Here is an 18,832-nt window from a genome sequence, read left to right as displayed (position 1 = left end):
AGTACAGTGTTTCCCCACAATGTTCCTCAGGATAACATTTCCATCATGACCTCAGTGATTTTTCCTCTGCCAGGTACCCAACATTGCACCTTCCATCTACCTGCCCTCCTGGCACCTCAAGAGTTTATGTTCCCTGGGCTTTTCTACTGAAGCAATTGGGCAACCAGTCCCTGCTTATGGCCCCTCCCTCGGGATATTCAGTCTTTGCTGTCTGTAATCATAAGGATAAGTCATATTCACATTTATTAACACAGTGAAAGGGAGAAAACATGGATGTGATTGTAACACCCTGAAACCTGTTTCTAACTTTCTACTTTCCATTAGTGATGACAAACTAATCAAAGCAAATCAAAAGCAAACCAAACCAAACTCCAGGGCATCCAGATTGCCTCAAAGCCTATAGAAATAAATTAATAATTTTAGAAAACATGTAAAGATGCGTATCCATGAAGATCGCCTGCTCATATTATCTCTATTATAAAAGCAGATCCTTTTAGTTTAATCAGAATCACAGAAGATGGGCATAACTTAATTGCCAAAACCTGTATTCTGTCATTGTAATACTTTACACCACAAGTAGTCTGATTGATTGTGTTGGCCATTGATAGCTGGACTTTTTTTTTTTTTAGGGGGGAGGGATGTACTGCAGTAAGCTGAAGTAAATTTAAACTTTATATTTTACTATTTATTGGAAAAACTAGAAAACAAAGCAGAAAATGCTGTGTGTCCCAAGAATTAAAATCAAGTAAAATATATAACACAAAACTGTACCAAACATTTCCTTAACTCACAAGGCCAAACATTTTAATAAGTAAAAATATTTCAATCACATTGCAAAAGAGTTTTCAGAGGCTGTATCTTATCTGAATGTATTACTTGAGAGAATAGGAAACTGTACTTTGGAAAAAGAACCCAGACCTGAATCTGCAAAGTTCATTTAACAAAAAGTCATTCAAGCCTCCAAAACAGCTGAAATAAGAAGAGCTTCAAAAATAACAAGCAAACGATTCATATCCAGGAGAATGAGAGCTTGGTGGTTTGGGGTTTTTTTCCCTTTTTTTTGATAAAGGTACATGTGGGAATTGCAGCCAGCACTTTACACTTCTGTTTCAACTCTGCTACAGACCTTTCTGTGATATCGGGCAATCTCTTAGGAGTGCAGTTCGTCAGTACATATTTCTTTGGTCAACTACAAAAATGTTTGCAGAACTAGTTACTTCTGGCAATATGGTGCAACTGAAAAATAGAGTTTGTTTTATTTTGTCTGAAGCAAAGGTAGAGGTGGGTTTGAGATGCAAAGAAAAAATTGAAAGCTTTTCATTTTCTAAAGATAAAGTTGCTTTTTTTTGTTTTCTTTTACTCTTCAGTTGCAGAAAAAACCTGATAATCCGACAGACATTTCAAACAAACCTAAACCAAAGAAAAATCTTTGAGTCATTGATGCTGAGCTTTAGAAGGGACTGTGTTAAAAAAAAAAGACTTCACCCACTCACCCTTGAGTTAGGCCAGTGTGTCAGGAACCATAGAAAGTGCAATCTTCATTTTAGGGAATTTGTAATTTAAAACCAGAGACTATAAATTGCAACTTTATTATCTTATCTGGGTTTTGCTGTTTCTCTCAATCTGAAAAGCCCCAGCTGAAGACCAAAATCTCAGTTTCTCTTGCCACTGTGTAAACACAGCAAAGCTGTGATGGGCATAATACAACCCATTTCAACTTCACTGTTTGTTGAAAACACATCCATTTCTCAAAGTCTGTCCATAACATGCTTATCCCGTGTAGCACAGATATCGATGGGCCAAGATATCTCTGAAATGCACAGAGTACAACCCATTCCCCTTTGCAGCCCAAAGTCCCCTGTGCACTCAGTGCAGTCAAGGCAGCACTGAGGTGGCGTGAGGTCACTTCAGTTGCCACAAACAGCAGGAATTCTTGCTGGCACCCATTGCTGCCATTTAATGCCAACTAGACAGTGTGGAGACATGGTAGACATGGGTAACAGAGCACCTGAATCACAGATATGAGCAGTAGTGTTCACGTGTTTGCTCTATAGCCAGGCAGATCCAGTGCATATCAAACACTACACCCAGCTGGTACTGTGTGTTTCTCAGGCATCCAGATGACAGGCAGGGAGAATTTTAGGGAAGAATTTGAAGAAAGAGTATAAAGTATTTTTCTTTTCCCTAAATATATCATAGGAATGTAGAAAATCACTCAACGTGGTATTGTTGCAAATCTTCCCATGGCTTTACTGAACCTCTGTCAATAACAGAGGTGGCCACAGATCCTGAATTGCAGGAGTCGAAATCAGTCACTTGACTCTCTTTAAAATGGGCAGCATGCACACATGTTTCATAGAATCATAGAACAGAATCATAGAATCATTAAGGTTGGAAAAGACCTCTAAGATTATCAGGTCTAACCTTCTCCCAGGTTGTTAGGAAACAGGTCAGTAACAAGACTAATCTTTGATTTATCATTTCCTCAGTGACTTTCCTCTGACCACAACTGAAGTCTGACGAGCAACTTAGGGAAAAATGAACCCCACCCTGGAGAGTGGCAGCACAAGATTCAATTCTACTCCAAGTCTGAAGTCCACAGAGTAGTTTTAAAATGTGGGGGTTTTTACTCCACAGTGTTATCTGTTTCATCTGGACAATCTAATCGACTTCTGGGGGAGCGATGACCACCATCCTCAACCTAGAGCTGAAACCACACACCATTTTTGAATGCCATCTGCACACACCATATTTTGTCCTGAGGGGAATAGCATCCTGAATGTTAATATATAAGCTAACATGGCTAGCCTCTACAAACAGGAATACCAATTTATTAGGATTGCAGGCAGCAAGAGTGGAAGACATTCATATCTGGTTTATGTGTGAGTTCATTGCATATTGCATTTTACATAAACTAGATTAAACTGGGTTTACTGGGTGCTGGAAGTTACTATGGGGTAGCTGCTATTTTGGCCAACACATAAGCTGTTGGCTCACAATATTGACAGTAACTTTTTGGGGGAGGTTGTCTGAAGGCATTTCAAATGTATTATGACTCCATGAAAGAACAGTAGAAAAAATTAAAAAATACAAAGGCTAAAACACCTTTAGATGATTCAGAAATTCTTTTCCAAGGGAGAGTTTTTCATTTCTTTCTTCAAAGGTTTTTTAATGCATTTCTCCCTGTCTGGACTCTGCTGATTTTTAGTTGTCCCACTTACTTGTCCATCACTGATCTTAGAAATCTGTCTAAGACTTGTAAGGCTTCTTATCCATCCACATGCCTTTAGAAATTTCAGTCCTTTGCTTTTCTGAGAAACCATGTTTACTGGCTTGTTATTTCTCATTTCTAACTCTCTTCACTGAGGTGTCTGGCTCTATCATGTAATACACTACTTTTGTATTATGCAAAGTAAACACAATAATCACTAAATAAGGCAGAAAGTAATCCAAAGCATATTAGTGATTAAATACAGGCATACTTTCTGTGACCCAAGAGGTAGGTAATATTTGATGGTATAATAAAATGTAAATGTTTTAAAATCACAGACTTTACTCTTTCCTAGTCTTAATTTTTCTTATTAAATAAATTTTGCATTCCAAAAGCTCCATCCTAAAATCACATTTAAGGAGGAGTATACTTTTTGTAGGATGACTTAGTATGTCTTCTAGCAAACTTCACAAGTGTAAATGATATTCCCAGAAGACATTCTTCCTGCCACTGAAATTTACCCTTGCTTCTATTGAACTGACTTCCTCCCTCCAAAGGAAAAAAATTATCTGTTTCTTTCTTTATGAGAAAACAGTTTGAATTACTTTCTGTATAACAATCAATGCTTTGTTTTACAAGTTAAATTTATGAATCAATGATAAACCATTAATATAGTAATTAGTATTTTGGTCTGATAACTGCATGGTTCTACTCACAGAGTTTTTTGGATAGCCTGTAACAAAAAGAGGTTAATGGCAGGTGGCCCTGCTTTAGACTTTTCTCAGATACTTCATGGTTTGATTCCAGGAGACATATTCTTCCTTATATCTTTATATTTTCCTTGAAAATAATAGTTCAGGTTCTTAGCTTTTGTCATTTGATGAGCCCAAGTATTTTTTCATTGTTTCTGTGCAGGCATAAAATGACAGTTCCTTTAACGAGGAAAATTATGAATTGGATTTTGTTTTGGTTTGTTTTGACAACAAAACATAATGTATCCTGTTGTTTCAATTTTAATCTTCCTTTTGCCCATGGGTGATTAAGCTCTTCTCAGAAGTAAGTTTGTTAAATACATATTTAGCTAATTTAGAAATGAATGGTGGAAATTAATCATATTAACATATCATATATTATTTACCAGAGACTCAATTATCCTATAAGTATGTATTTACTAAACAAAAATTGTTTCCTCAATAACAATAATTCTCTGGACAAACTGTAGATAGGATTCATTTTCTCATCTGAGGATCTCAATTTGTCTTTTGTATGAGAAAGCATATGAAGTCCATTGAAGTAATTTGAAACATACTTATTACTAAGCATACATGGCTCATTTCTCGTTTGACTCAGCTGTTAAAAGATCTAATCTTTTTTCTTTAAAAATCAAAAAAATATGTTTCTAATGTGATAAGATCATGGCCAAATCTTGCTCCTATCTTCTCTGAAAGGAAGGGAGAGATCAAGTGAGGCTCCTTCTGTGCCAAGTGTTTATTTGACCATGCCAAGTTCTCTTAACACAGCAAGGTGGCAGTTCATCTGAGTCTTCTCTATGTTTACTTATTGACATTCAGCTAATTCAGTTACTTACAGTAAAAGTTAGCTAGTCAAAATTTTTTAAAAGATACTGTGACTAAACTGACTTGAGGACAATATTCATGTATATACATAATATAGGTATATAATATTCATGTATCCTGTGATATTTTTGTTGCTTTCATTCAATCCTGCAATTTTACTTTTTGCTCCCACAGATTTTGTCACTGATGAGATACTTCTAAAACTTAACAGTGTTATATTTTGTTATTTTAATGGTACAAATCAACAATCACATCAGTGATTTTATGTGTATATATATGTGTGTATATATTTTGTGTGTATATATACACAAAAAGCAACATAACATTTTTTAACAAATTGTCATTTTTGTCCTACTGCTGGATGAACACTTTATCTACATTTGGGCCTAACAGCAACAGCAGCAATATAACAAATAAATAAAAGTAACTTCTTTCCAAATAAGTTTCATTATTCCTTTTCATGATCTAAATGTTCCAGACACCATAATTATTTTTTCTGGACTCTGAATGAGTCATCAAATACTATTTTTTTCTATATTCTAATGAGATGTGAGAACTACATTAAATGAGATTACAAAAACGCCTATGACCCTGAGCTATCTAAATTATAATTCTGAATTCTTTTCTCTAGATCTTTGCATGAAAATCTTAGCAGTAACAAAGAAATAGGTTTCTTTGGGTATTGCAGAAGGCATTTATAAATCACCTGGAATGTCTCATGGAAAAAGTGTTCAAAAACTATGACACACAGACCTGCCAGAAATCCCAGTCTTAGTTTGAGATTAGAACCATAAGCGATAGAAAGCTCAATAGATTGCAGGAGAAATATCCAATTTTAGATGGGAAACACCTGATTTTAATCTTTATCAGAATTACTTACTTATCTAGGCCAAAATTTCACAGGTAAACTGCAAGATACCATTATAATCTTTGAAAATAGGGTTCTATTTTCCTCACACAAGTTGTACACTGATGCCAGATACCTGACTCTCCAATTACTCCAGGTGACACCATTCTTCAAGCTTCTCTTAAAGTATTTTCAGTGTTACATGTCCAGATACACAGAGACAGCTGTAAGGCCAGAGGAAATTTTAAAAGCTTTAAATATATAATTTCAATGAAAAAGAAAGATGTGCTTATGAATTTGAGGTTCAGATTCCTTCTGCACAGGGATGTGAGCAGGCAGCTGCCTGATCGAATGTGAATAACCTCTGACTGGCATCTGAGCTTTATAAAGGGGTTTTTCATTTCAGCCCAAATTTGTATCTATCCAGTTTTGAGTACAGGCAGATTAAGTTCATATGCATCTGCAAAGGAATTAAGAAGAAAAATTGAGAGAATATGGCTGCAAAGAAGGTAAGAAGAAGATGATGGCTATGACTTGGACTGCGTCCGTAACCTCATTAAAAAAAAAAAAAAAAGGTTTTTTTGCAAATGATACCTGAAATTTTCATTCAAAGTTATTGCAAAAATTAGCATTTTAAAAACAAAGCTCAAACCCCAACAAAAACAATTTAGCTTTTCCTTACAGTAGTGAGTTTATTGGTTGGTTTATATATTCAGTTGTTAATTATATCTGTCTCCCAGGAAGAGGCCCATTGAGACAGATATCTGCTTCAGGACATCCTGGGGCTAACAATACACAAGGTACACATCTTTCTGTCGGAGAAAAATCAGTATATTTTCTTAAGAAAATGAAAATTCACATTTCCTAGAGCATTATGAACCTCCAAGGGCTAAAGAAATCCTGGTAGAGGAATAGCCAAAGCTAAATTACACGTCAAATATTATGATCACTCTTCGTGCAGTAACTTTAATGCCAAAACAATATTAGTTCTGGTTTATATGTATTGTTAGACATTTCAACACCGCCTGAAACAGACAGAGGCAACAAATCACAGAGATGTAATGAGTAAAAGGCATTCCCCTGGCTTTAATGAATCCCACCACAGCCTTTAGAAAAGTTCACGATATTGAGTTATTTTGTCACTATTAGTTACACAGCTAATGAAAACTTGTACACTGCTGAAGTTTGAGTTACAAAGAAGACAGATCCTGCAAGACTTGGATGTCTTCTGCATATCTATTTCTTTGTGGTCTTCATTAATGCAGGTTTTTAGACTCCATCAGAATTCTTAATTAAGAAGCAAATCCTAAGCCATCCCTCGGGCCTTCCATGTTCTCAGTGTTCTCAACCCTTTCCTAGCCATGCCCCAATATCAGGGGTGCAGAAGATAGCTACTGTTGGAGAAGGTTCTACCACCTTTATCAGAGTAAATTTCAGTTTTATGTTATTCTCCATTGACTATTTTTAGGCAAAGCAAATTTTTTTTCATGGACTGAAGAAAGTAATCATATAGGTAAAGGATTCTTAGTGTTATATATCCGCATTTTACCTATTTCAGTTACGTTCCCTGGATAGAAATGAGATAATGTTTTCCTACTCAGTGTCTTAAAATATTAATTATGCTGCCACAAAATTTTCTATTATAAAACAATTGAGCCATGTGAATTGAAATGTATTCTGGCTTCCTCATTTTATGGGTTATATGATAATGCACAATAGAGGCCATGACCATATCTTCAGTTCATTTAAATATATTTGGTCTTGTTGACTGCATTACATATGGGTGCTATGCCTGTGTTCTTCAACTGATCCTCCAATGGGATGACTTTTTAATGTAATGAGACCCTTTTTTTATCTAAGACTCAGAGCAACAAATATGACAGAAAAAGTTAAAACTGATCAATAATTTATGTTTATTTTCTTTAAACAATATCCAGAAAAAAGTCAATCACAATTACATTTTCTGTCATCTACCTAATTTCCTGTAATTAATTTTCCTGAGAGGATTCCTGAAGAATCAGATATTTAGATACTGCTGATATTTTTAATTTTCTATCACAGAAAATCCATAGGTTTTCTTTACCCTCTTTAAAACAAATTTTGTGCAAATAAATTCGGTATAAACACTATTATCTAGCAAAATGTAAGTTTTTTAGCTTATCATAAATTCCCCTTTATGCTGTATTTTTGCTAAAATATAAAACAAAAATACAATTTCCCACTAACTGATAGAATCTTATCTGTGTGCTGTACTTAAAAAAGGGTGGTTTGCTTTGTGAAATAAAATTTTTAAAAGATAAGAATCTAAACTAAATTTTCAGATCCTTATGTAAAGCCTCAATTTTTCAGTTCCATAAAACTGAGGGCTGAGGAATTTCTGAGGGCATGAGACTTTCTGAGGGTGGAAATAAGAACACAAAATAACTCTGATATGTTTACCCTACAGTCTTTTTTAAGAAGACACTACACTTATAAACTCTATTTTCATTGTGCATTTATGGTAACAGATTTGTTGCTTTTTCACTTCTCACACCATTGCAACAGTCATCTTTTTTTAAATCTAGGTCAAACTTTACAATAGTCTGAATTTTTCTATTAACACAGCAATGCATTTGTATAGGAGCACCATATAAATCCAACTAGTCATACGGAATAATACCTAAAGACAACCTTCATGCAAATCAGTAGTTGTGGGGTGATGACCCAGGATGATTACACTAGTCCTAGTCAGGCCAACCAGCATTAGCATCTTAGAATCCAGTTTTTGTATTAAAAAATGCCTGACACTTAGGCCTGTGCATGACATTAGGTTTCTACTATATCACAGAAAGGACTGAAAACGCCCGTCAATCCTGCCTTTGCTCAAACATCTCTCATTTAATAATTCTTTATTATTATTCTGATATCAAACTACAATGTCTTGTATAAAATTTTCCTTCCTAAAAATCCCAAACAACCCATGAGCTAGATGAGGTCATGTTTCCCAAATATATTACTCTGCTAACTCTAAAGCTAAGAGATCCATTTTGGCCCAAAAGACCACTGAAATCAAGGTCACAAATCTTGCTGAGCACTAGGAATTCTGTACAAAGCTTTCTTAGACTGTCTAGGAAAGTGTTCCTTAAATGCTTCTGGCTCATTTACCATCTTTGGAGGAAAAATGTCAAGATGGATGAGGCACCAAGGTGATGTGCCAACCTTATTATAAATGTATCTGTAAAGTGATGAAAGTGGTTGTTAAATGATCCATTTTCAGCCTTAAGAGCCAGTTCAGACAAAGAAGAGCAAAAGAGGTCCCTTACCTTTTAAACCAAAGATCAGGGAGAGAGATGAAACTAATACTTTTCTATTTATATATTAGTGCGTTAGCCTTCCATACTGGATAAAATTCTGTTAATTATACAGAGAACTTGAAGGCAATTGTTTCTAACAGCAAATTCATGAAGAAAGCAGAATTATTTTAAATACACTTAAATCAGAGTGTCTGTAGATGGTTTAAGAAATGCCATACAAAATACATCTCCTTTCAGAGAAAAAACTCTTTTCAAAATATTGTAACTAAAAATCCATCACAAGATTGAATGCATGCTAAGGAAAGAGAAGGTATAAACAGCTAATAGATAAAAAGTGGAAAGAAAGACTGCATGAAGTTCACATAAATAAAACCAACAAAATAACTAAACTCCTGCATCTATGCAACTGAGGAAAATCAAGCCAGGCATTGCTGAATTTCTTTGAGTATTAAGTAGTATGCAATTAGGAAAGAAACAAATAGATGAGGAAATTGCATTTTAATGCCTTTCTGTGTTAATAAAAAATATATATGACAAGCAGAGTAACTATGAAAGACACATGGGATAATGAAAGGCGATGACAGGAAAGAAGCTGCGACGTCCTCATTATTAGCAGTGATTTTGCATATTACCATGAATGTGTGGGAAAGCTATATATTCTTTTTCTTTCAGGAGAGCATTTTGAAAAAGGTGACAGTGATTTTTTTTTTTTAAAGTCAAGTGCAATAGAAAAGGTTGAAAATTCACCCTGAATTTTCTCCCCTAATAAGAGAAGACTTATATATTTTCAGCAGTGGCACATGAGATTTCAGGAGCTCATAGAAGGGAGGTTTTCATAGTGCCTCACTTCAAGCACCAAACTTTAGCACTTACATTAGCATGATTGGCTTCCTAGATTCCCTGTGTAATTAATGAAGATAGATAGACTCCTCCAAAGGGTAATTCAGAGCAAGAGCCCAACCAAGGTGACCCGAATTACTCTCCACGGGAGCATCTCTCTCTGACTACAGAGGGAGTTCAGGCCATTTCCCACTCAACTTCTCTGGATCATTAAGGTGCCTTAAGTGAAAATCCTTGAATATCTCCCCCACCTCACCGTAGATGATCCGACTCTGGACTGGAGGACACAGAGGAGCAACATGCACCTGACTGCAAATACACAAACAGGAGCAAGAGGGAAAGGTTGGGGAAGGCATTGGAACAAAATGTTCTTCAGGGGGCCAAGTGAATTCCCAAACTAAACTCTTTATTCTTTGGGTCTTATCTTCATCTAGGAGGAAACAAACCAGAGAAATTAACTGCAGACTGCCTCCTGTTTTAAGGGGGGAAGGAGAGAGGGACTGTGTTGGAAGTCAGCTTTTCTATAGGGATGCCTGGAATTCCTGGCGATGGGTAGTGTCTAGGGCCCAGACTGTTGCCTGGTTGTTGCAAACCATCTGTGAAAGAGAGGTTCCTACAAAAAATTTGCCCTTGATCCATTAAATAAGATTTATATCTCAGATAAAGGTCTCAGAGACTGTAGAATCTATTTGATTTTGTGCCTGTTTAAAACACTCGTTTCTTACACTTGTAACCAAGGGTGAGGACATTTCATTTGCTAAACAAACTTAGATTAGATGCATCTTCTGAAATTGTTAACAGTTCTTGTAACTATCTTTGCACTGTATTCATCTTAGGGTACCCTTAAATGCAAGGGAAGACATCCTAAAAGGACCTGGGGATTTTCTTCTCTGGGAAGTATTTAGAACTTACTTGCCAAGTGCTGCAATCAGCAGCATTTTCTTTCCTCATATATTGCTATGAAACACAGGTATAAACCAGCTCTGGCAGGGATGATGGAGCATTCTCTAGAGAAGGCATAAAACAGAAAAATCTGCTCAAATCCCACCCACCATTCCCTTTCAGTTCAATTGCAGAAGCTCCCTAGAGCACTGTAGGCCAATTCTATACTGCTACTTCAGCAGCAGTGCCAAGTTCATATCCAGCTTTGCCAGCTAAGCAGCTTGAGACAGTTACATCTGCATTGCCTTAACCTATCTCTGGCTCTCATTAGCTGTGCCCCCTCTGTGCTTCACTTGAGGCAACTTGACCTCTCCAGCTATCCTACAGTCCGTGTCCTCTATCTGTCTGATAGGCTCTCCTAGCAGATATATGTTCTGATCTGACTTGTCTCAGGAGCCTTGTCTGCCTCAGCCTATTAGCATGTATACAAAATATGGTGCTAAGGAGCCTGCTATTTGCAGAAATGTGGAGCAGGTCCATGACAGTCATTTTAAGCACTTGATTGTTTCTGTGCTTTGGATGACACACTGGGAGTTGGAGGTCTCTTGATTCTTTATAGTGGGAACCACTATAGTGTCCCTGAGTGGGAAACATCCTGCTTAAACCAGTGACAAGCCTTTAGGAAATTGCCCCATATGACCAGATTATAGCTGGAGTCTTCTCTTAGAAGCCCAATTCCAGCACTGGCAAGGCAGCAGCTTTGAAAGAAGGAAGCCACTGTCAATGTCAGAGTAACAGAAGGAGGTAATCAGTCATATGTTCTTCCTACACAGTGAGTGTCAAATGTATTGTCATTTGCTCAGTGCACTTGGCCTGAGGGTGGCTGCATCTCTCACAGAGCTTCCTGGAGAAGGGAAGAGTGTGTTGAAGTAATTCAAAGTGATCCTGACCATCTGGCAGCTTTGTGGACCTTCACTAGAAATCTTCTCTCACTAACAGAGTCAGTGAAATCTCCTGATCTCTGTTCTTGATCCATGGAAAAAGTCTGGCTTGTAGGCCTGCAAGGACACAGGTTTTTGAGTACCATCTTCACAACAATATTCCAGCATGAATTTCCTAGCCAGCCCTCCTGCACCATCCTTGGGGCACAAAGTAGATGCTTTCTTCTGGACCTGACTCTCAGGCTCTAACACCCATCTATGTTTCACTCACTCCTAATGACATCCTTTAGGGATTGAGGTCTTCCTTAATGTCTCACTGAATAAAGACTGATGGATCACATCTGGTGTGAGAAAGGTCTGGCTCTAAAGTACGTCTCCTGAGTCTCTAACTGTGGAACACCTGTGTCCTCCCCATCTGATTCTTGACTAAGTCCTGGAATGCTTCTTTCTTATGCTCAAGGTCTTTAATAACTATGGAATCTTTAGTGCCCAACACAGCTGTCCAGCTCCTATAAAGCTAGAGTGGTTCCTGACAGACGAAAGACCTGGCCCCCAAAGGTGGCAGAGGCTGAATTACCTAAGCAGTGGAGTGGGAGATGCAAAGACAGTGGCATTTAGCAAGACTGCAACACTTCAGCAATTTGTTTGGAGGAGAATGAAGCTGATAAGGTAGCAGTCACCTCTGTACTACTGAAAAGGAGAAGATTCAGAAATCTAAAGTACCTACCAAGGGAGGCAGTTGCTTCATGCTAGAGCGAAAGGTAACACAACACATGACTTCATATCTAAGATAATGTCATTACATAGCTACGCCAATAAGTTTCTTTCCTGGCTGCCACTCCACTTCAAACTTTGCTTTAAATGTCGGAGTAAAACACTCTTGCATTGTGACTGTCTATTGACTAAGGTGATCATTCTTTTGGATGTCACGTCTTTAGCTTACATATTAAAATGTAAAGGCTTTTAAAACATATCTATCCTTCTTAGCAGAGAACTGCCTACCTTTTATTTCTTCTTCCCTATTGTTTTTCTCTGTATTTTGCTCACTGCAGATGAGACAGAATAATTATATGTAATTATGGTAGGCTAGCTTTTGCAAACTGCCAAATTGCACACCCAGCTGCTCACTCACTCCTCCTTCTCAGGGGGGCAGGAGGAGAAAAAAGGATAAGAAAGCTCATGGGTCAGATAAAGATAGGAATATCACTTACCAATTACCTTCATGGGCAAAACAGACTCATTAATTAATTCATTTGTTACCAATTTCCATTTTGTCTATTGTGGAGCCAGATGTAACTGGCTGTGTTTGCCACAGGGCAGCCCATAACCTTCTCCCACAGAGGTCATCCTTGCAGTCCCTCTGGTATCAAAACCTTGCCACATAAAACCAATTAAACAATACTAAAATAATAATTAACACTGCAACTTGCACATTAAGGTGAATGCAATCAGGTCTGATATACCTACCTAGGGTTTTAATTTGGTCCCTGTGCTATCTTTTGGTTTGAATCACATACTGGTCTCAAAGAACATGAACTGGATTCTTTTGGGATGAGACTCAACTGGAATGCTTGAATCGAACAAGAAACTTTAGCAGCAAAACAAATACACTTCAGATGTGAGAGGGAATTCAGTCTATGCAAACAGTCCAGGGCTGGTCTGAAGAAAAAACATCCTAAAATATATATAGTCCAGGAATCAGATCCCCAGCTCCGACTCTCTTGCCATCCACATCTGCTCTTACTAGCCTACAGTAGTTGGCAATGTAAGTATAGTTAATTTTGTGTGCTAAATGTAATATTTTTTAAAAAAATTATTTCTAACTACTTCTTTTTGGTGTCAGCTTTTCCATTATCACAGTATTTTCAGGCAGTTTTTTCCCTCTCTCACCTATATAAACAGAACAGCCTCCAAATTTACTCGAGTCACACTGCAGGAAATTTAAAGGGGACGCTTCTCCTTTGTGTATTACACATGTCATTGTCACACTTGTGTCCACCGGATATACGCATTGCGGGTCAGGAAATGGAGGTACTAGGGAATCCGTAATACAACTTAAATGACCTTTCCTAGTCAACGCTGTAGAAGAGAGGCAGACAATGATAAGGAAGGAAATCTCCCTCTGCACTAGAAATGCACTAAAAATCCCTATACACCTTTCCCCAAAACTATAGCATAGTGTAACATTTAGGGAGTGATGCATCAATGTTCTCATTATGTTCCACATGTCTGTACAAGAGACATCCACAGTCCATTTAAGAGACTAAATTAATATGTTCAGTAAATGAGTGTTTATAACACAGTAGCACCTGGAGGTCTCAATTAATCATCTCTATTGTGTTATTCACTGTATGAATTCACTGTAAAACACAGTTCTTATCCTAAATACCTTAATATCTTTTCTTGTGTCTTAATTTCTCTTCCATGCAAGCTGGAAGGCATAGAAGTAAGGCAAAAATAAATTCTGAAAATCTGAAAATTAAGTTCTGAAAATCTAAACCCCTTCTCAAATCAAAAAGGAAAAAAAAAAAAAGGAAAAACTATCAATTTTGTCAGAAGCATTTTTGTGCTACTTCCTGGTACTAATACTAATACTATAGTCATTCACAATGAGAGAAATGGTATGAATACTTTGTAGGCAGAGATTTCCTGAGGCTTTTCAGAGGCTTTTTCATTTGATATACTCTCTAGCTTTCCCGATAAGAACAAATTTACATTGCAGAAGCATTTTAATGAATTTCAAAGATACAGCATCACTGGAAGAGACTGTTTAGCAACGTTAAAAAGGGATGGGAACTAAATGTGAGATACGGAAAGGATCTTAATTCTTTGTTCTGTATAGTGACAGGTTTTGTTCAAGGGATACCTAGAAACTCCTGAAAGCACTGCTGCTACTCCTGTCAGTGAAGCAACCAAACCAACTGAAACCAAACCGAGTTGCCTACAGGGAAAAAAAAGTGAAGTAGATAGATGAATGCATAATGAATATATGGCAAGGACTACGTGACTATCTGAAAATGAAGAAAGAAGAAACATTCACAGCTGAAGATTAGAGAAATGTAGACAAAACAAATTCAAATCATTGCTGTCTGTAAAGTTAGCCTTGAATTAAACCTTTTATTGTATCAACTTATCTTTCACATTTAAACTCATTTATAAAACTTGGTATATTCTGACACTTTCCCCACACTAATCCAGCAAGCTGCTCTTCCTGTAGCCCTTGTTGAAAGCTTACCTCTAGAGAGGCCAGAAGCCTTTCAGAAGCAGTTTAACGGAAAGATGGGTCACTTTCAGCACGGCTGACGGTGTCTGCTGATGTCACCAGGAAATCTCAGGAGCGCTGAGCAATTCTTCAGTTCTCAGTGCATGGGATTTTCTCTGGACGGTGCTTACCAGGCTGGAGACAGAAAAAGGATTCAACCTTTTGTTGGGAAGTGATGCAAGAAAGGTTTTACACATTTAAAAGACCTTAATATTAATAAAAAGGAAAAGAATGGGAAAACAATTCCATTTTCAAAGAAGCCTCTTAAAGACTTCACTCTTTCCATGAGAAATTTGACTCCAAGGTTAAATAAAATTCTAATTTTGAAAGATCTTTAATGTCTTACCAAGACAGGCATGTTTTCTTGGCCTATGCTTTTAAACAATATAGCCCTTAGTGGTTCTTATTAGTCTCCAGCTCTGAAGTATCCCAATTAGACCTAACACTTGGGCAAAAATGAAAAAGAATACTGCTTTCTTTGCAGACAACCTCTTTTTAAGTGGATAATTAAGATTTTTTTTTGTTTTTTTTTTTTTGGTTGTTTGTTTTTGGTTTTGTTTGTTTGTTTTTTTATTTTTAACAAAAGGCTACAACACACCTCTGTCTGCTCCTTTTCTTTTACAGCAAATATTTTGCCTTTTCTTTATGGCTTTATTAATATAATAAGCAAATAAATTATACGGACACAGCTAGCTTGGGGGTTCAGGGCCAAATCCTTTTTATTCAAATGAGACAACAGCTTATATATGGGTTAACAGGTCACACCATGTGACCTTAACAACCAATCACCATGGGTACTTCACTGCTCAGGTGTGGGAGTACTTTGGGCCTTCATTTCCCAGGATGCTTCATCGAGCATCCTTCCTAAAACCCAACTGCTACATTTCTTAAGTCAAAACAAAAAAAACCAAGGCGAGCTGTACTACAACCTCAAAGACAAGGCCTATAATTTCCCACAAATATGGATGATTTAGATCTAGATCGTACATTCAAAGCAGCTGGAGAGATCCTGTGACCTTAAGTGCAGAAATGGAGGCCCAGGCCAGTAACTCTTTCTTATACAGAAAAAAATAAATAAAAATTTGCTGAAAATCAGTAGAGAAGATTGGTTATTATGTAGGATATTTATAGGAGATATGAATATGAGAATCTGAGAAGAGCCACTAGCACTATCTACACATGAATTACTCCACAAGGAAACTCAATATAATACAGTTGATTTCAGCCAAATTATGCTAGGTCATGATAGCTGCAGAGTCAGCCCTGCAGGTTGACTACCTGCCTACCAACCTACCAACTGACAGCTTTATCAGAAATAGAATAATGCTTTTAGAGAAATACAATAATCATTAAAAGATTATTAATTTCCTTTTCTCCTCTAGTGAAGGAAATGCAAGGCCTGGGAGCTTTCTAAAGCAGAGATATTTCAGGATGGGCAGCAGAGCCAGTGTAATGGAAAACAGTGAGGTGACAGTGGTGGCATCATGGCATTCACAATTTTCCTTAGCTTACAGTAACAAACCAGTTGTCATTCAGTGTGTAAAGGTTTGGGCAGACTGCTCAGAACTGTGTCTTTATATTATCTACTGCATTTGTCAGCAAGGTGTCCAAGATATTCTCAGTTTTGGGAGTAAGTGGGAACATAATGATGGGCAAATGGGACTAGGACAGCACGGATACGGTATATTAGAGCTTTATTTTGATATATAATTATTTGTCTTCTATCTTCGACATATTACTAGAAACAAGCAAGACAGCAATATGTATCACAGTATCATAGCAGCACAGGAATAGTCTACTACAGGTTGCAGATGGATGATTGAGGAAAGAGATGAGAACAAATGTGCATCACTCACACAACTGACAGAGCAGAAATGCAGACCTTAGCCTAAACTTGAAGGCAAGACCAAGTAGGTCAGTCAGTACGGTGTAATCTGAGCATATGCTGATATTCTCTGGATTTGTCAGAGGTGGAAGATGTCTTTTGACTAGATCAATCAAATAGCACTAGGGCAACAAGAAAGGATTCAGATGGGGGGGAAAAAAGGCAAAATTGAGTTATGTTTTATTACTTATGCACTGTTTTTTTGGTTTACATGTTTTCTCCTGCATCTCAGTATTTCTTTATGTTTTTCCTTTGTGTACCATAGCAGATAGCCCATGCACTCAAAATGCTTAGATTTTCTTATCTTTGTTATTTATTTTGTCTATTAAAGTGAAAAGGAGGCAGTAAAATATCACTGATGCACACAATTTTTCAATGATAAAAAAGATAGATTAGAAAATTGGCAAAATCACAGCTTCAGATAAGAAAAAAAAACCAAACCGAAACCATTCAGAAATACAAAATCTCTGAGGCTAAAGGAATTTACTTTAAGGTTACAGCTATACAGATTTTCTAAGACACCATTTTCATTTTGAAATCAAGTAATCAGTGGTTCCTGGGCACCACTACTGCTACTCCTACGTAGTTGTGATATCCCCTTACTAAAAAATCCTTCTTCATCCCTTATAAGTCATTCGTGCATCCTCAAAAAGGGATGAGAATGCATTCTATGACATTGCTATATGGCATTTAGAACTCTTATTGGTGAAATGTATGAACTATGATGTTTGTAGTTATGACAAAGAATAGAAACTGTATGACTGAAAGGGAAAGTGAACTAAAGGCTACTAAAAACTTATTGCAAATAAGTTGCAGTCTATTCTATTCTATCTTGTTTTGAAAACATGACCAGGAAGCAGAATATAGCATAACGGAAGCATTGAAGCCATCTGGTCATTCAAGCCTGGACAGTGTTTTCCCAGAGGAAAAGAAATGTGAATATTTTGCACACGCTTTTGGGATGTGCCTATCATTATCTAGATTTGTCCAATCTAACACCCAGGACATGATAAACATGTATATGGTCTTCAACCCAATTTCCCAGAAAACCAAACCAAACCAAGCCAAACTAAGATGAGCAAACAATGCTGCAAAAAACAACAGCAGCAAGCGAGACAGATTTTTGGTAAAATAATCGAAACATCAAAAATTAAAATAGATCAAATTGACATTCTGGTGGTTTTAAAGAATTTATTTCATACTTCAGTTTACACTCAATGTGTTATAGTGAGAGACGATAGGTTAGCTTTGGAAATATTTAAGCATCTGAATGTCTGTACCTGAATAACTACAAAGAGAGGAATTATCAGGAGAGCATGAACTTGAAAGTGCTGCGCAGATGACTAGACAGGCCTATCATGCAGCTGACAATTTAATTGCTACTAGTTAATCAGATTGTGGACTTTAACATAGCCACTTGTCACTTTTTCAAAGTGGTAAGGGTCAATGAGTACGCAAAATTAATGTCTCCTGAAACTTGTGCCATCATCAGTGGCAACTAAAGAACATGTCAATAACTGCCTATCAGAATAGAAGTTTCCTGTACATGCCTCATATAGATGCAGCTGACAATTCAATGAAGTAGAAGCAGATGCAAAATACTGGATTTTACCAAATGTATAGTGAAAGTCAGAAAAATTGATAAAGAATCCATTATCATGATTATTTTAACTAATACAAATATTGTTCACTACATTACAATGTTTTAGAGTACCCCATGAATTGCTTGCATATTGGTACAAACAAGTAGTTATATACCAGATAATTCTCCTGTTACTTGATGTGGCACTTGGAGTTAAGAACATGCTACCAGATCACATGGGATAAAAACATACAGGTGTGGTTTTGAAAGCTTTGGTTGCAGAACTCAAAATGGGCTATACAGACACTTTTTCTCCATTAGAAGACTTGGTGAAGCCCAGAGTTGTTAGAAGCTTGGAAAACAGTTTTGTTTTGCTTTTTGTAGTTGTGAAGGCAGCAATCTCAATCCAATTCGGCTGGTGAAATTATTATAAAAACCCAACAACAACAAACTAAAAGACTTGGCTCTGCAAAGAAAATCATCCACTTTGTTAAAACTGAATTTCAAAATGT

At 36.9% G+C, this 18,832-nt stretch overlaps 1 long non-coding RNA gene across 1 annotated transcript in view; it reads right to left on the bottom strand.

Annotated features, from left to right (window-relative positions):
• LOC108497359 overlaps nucleotides 1-14,984 on the bottom strand; it is a 37,246-nt gene extending 22,262 nt beyond the window's left edge. The window contains exons 1-2 of the long non-coding RNA XR_001874774.1: nucleotides 14,827-14,984; nucleotides 5,772-5,859 (exon numbers count right to left, since the gene is read on the bottom strand). This is a non-coding gene — a long non-coding RNA (uncharacterized LOC108497359). The remainder of the gene's footprint in view (nucleotides 1-5,771; nucleotides 5,860-14,826) is intronic.
• Between the last annotated feature and the right edge of the window lie 3,848 nt (nucleotides 14,985-18,832).

This window comes from Lepidothrix coronata, unplaced genomic scaffold (assembly GCF_001604755.1).
Source record: "Lepidothrix coronata isolate B3197 unplaced genomic scaffold, Lepidothrix_coronata-1.0 Scaffold47, whole genome shotgun sequence".
NCBI classification, from domain to species: Eukaryota; Metazoa; Chordata; class Aves; order Passeriformes; family Pipridae; genus Lepidothrix; species Lepidothrix coronata.
This window is presented reverse-complemented; position numbering and strand designations above follow the sequence as displayed.